Genomic DNA, 2,090 nt, shown 5'->3' with positions numbered 1-2,090 from the left:
GCAACATAATAATCAAAACAGTAAACATTCAGAGTAAAGAAAGAATATTAATAGCTGAAAAGGAAAAAGGCCAAGTAATGTATAAAGGTAGACTATCAGAATTACACCTGACTTCTCACTGGAGACAATGAAAGCCATGGTTGCATTATGCAGACATTAGGAGACCACAATGCCAGCCCAGACTACTATACCCAGCGAAACTGTCAATCACCATAAAAGAATAAAACAAAATATTCTATGACAACTAGATTTAACCAATACCTAGCCACAAACACAGCCCTACAAAAAACACTAGAAAAAAAACTCCAACCCAAGAAAGTTGGCTATACCAACAAAAACACAGACAATTGATGGTTTCATAGCAGCAAATCCCCAAAAAGGGAAAAATGCACAAATTAACATCACCAACGATGAAAACTAAATTAACAGGAGATAGCAACCACTGGTCATTAATATCCCTTAATGTAAATGGACTCAACTCATCTAAAAAAGGCACAGGCTAACAGACTGGATATGAAAACAGAATCTGTCCTTCTTCTGCATACAAGAAACACATCTCAACCTCAAAGACAGACATCATCTCAGAGTAAAGTGTTAGGAAAAAATATTCCAATCAAATGGACCTAAGAAACAAGCAGGTGTAGCTGTCTTAATATCTAACAAAATAGACTTCAAGCTAAAATCAGTCAAAAGAGACAAAGAAGGTCATTTCATACTAGTCACAGGAAAAATCCATCATGAGGAAATCTCAATACTGAACACCTATGCCCCAAATACAAGGGCACCCTCATATGTAAAAGAAATACTACTAAAGCTTAAATCATATATTAAACCACACACACTAATAGTGGGAGACTTCAACACTCTCCTCTCACCACTGCACAGATCAGTCAGACAAAAAAGGAACAGAGCAATAAGGGAACTAGCAGATGTTATGACTCAAATGGACTTAACAGACTTCTATAGACTATTTCATCCAAACAGAAAAGAACGTATTTTCTTCTAAGCACCTCATGGAACCTCAAAAATTGACCACGTACTCAGTAACAGAACATACCCCAACAAATACAAAAAAAAAATGGACCAACCCAATGTATCTTATCAGATCACCATGGTACAAAACTAGAAGTCAACAGCAATACTAATTCCATAAAACCCACAAACACATTAACAATTAAACAATGCTCACCTGAATCATCAATGGGTCAAGGAAGAAATAAAGAACGAAATTAAAGACTTCCTGAAATGCAATAAAAATGACCACACAACATACCCAAATTTATGGGACACAATGAAAGCAGTGTTAAGAGGAAAGTTCATAGCACTAAATGCTTACATAAAGGAGCTGGGAAAATCCCACACTAGTGAATTAACAGAACATTTGAAAACTTGAGAAGAAAAAGAAGCAAACTCACCTAAGAGAACTAGATGGTAGGAAATAATCAAATTGAGAGCTGAAATCAACAAAATAGAAACAAAGAAAACAATACAAAGAATCAATGAGACAAAGAGTTGCTTCTTTGAGAAAATCAGCAAAACAGACAAACCTTTATCCAAATTAACCAAAAGGCAGAGAGAGAATATCCAAATTAACAAAATCAGAAATGAAAAGGGGGACATAACAACAGACATGGAGGAAATACAGAGAATCATTAGGTCATATTTCAAAAACCTGTACTCTACAAAATTGGAAAACTTAAAAACATGGACAACTTTCTGGATAATTATCACTTACTAAAATTAAATCAAGACCAGATAAGCAAATTAAGCAGACCAACAACTGCTTAAGAAATAGAAACAGAGCCGGGCGGTGGTGGCTCACGCCTTTAATCCCAGCACTTGGGAGGCAGAGGCAGACGGATCTCTGTGAGTTTCGAGGCCAGCCTGGTCTACAAGAGCTAGTTCCAGGACAGGAACCAAAAAAACTACGGAGAAACCCTGTCTCAAAAAAAATAAAAAAAAAAAAGAAAGAAAAGAAAAGAAATAGAAACAGTCATCAAAAGTCTCCCAACCAAAAAAAGCCCAGGCCCAGATGGTTTCAATGCCAAATTCTACCAGAACTTCCAAGAAGAACTAATACCTATACTCCT

This window comes from Microtus ochrogaster, chromosome 1, assembly GCF_000317375.1.
Source record: "Microtus ochrogaster isolate Prairie Vole_2 chromosome 1, MicOch1.0, whole genome shotgun sequence".
Lineage (NCBI taxonomy): Eukaryota > Metazoa > Chordata > Mammalia > Rodentia > Cricetidae > Microtus > Microtus ochrogaster.
The sequence above is the reverse complement of the archived record's forward strand: the minus strand, read 5'-3'. Positions refer to the sequence as shown.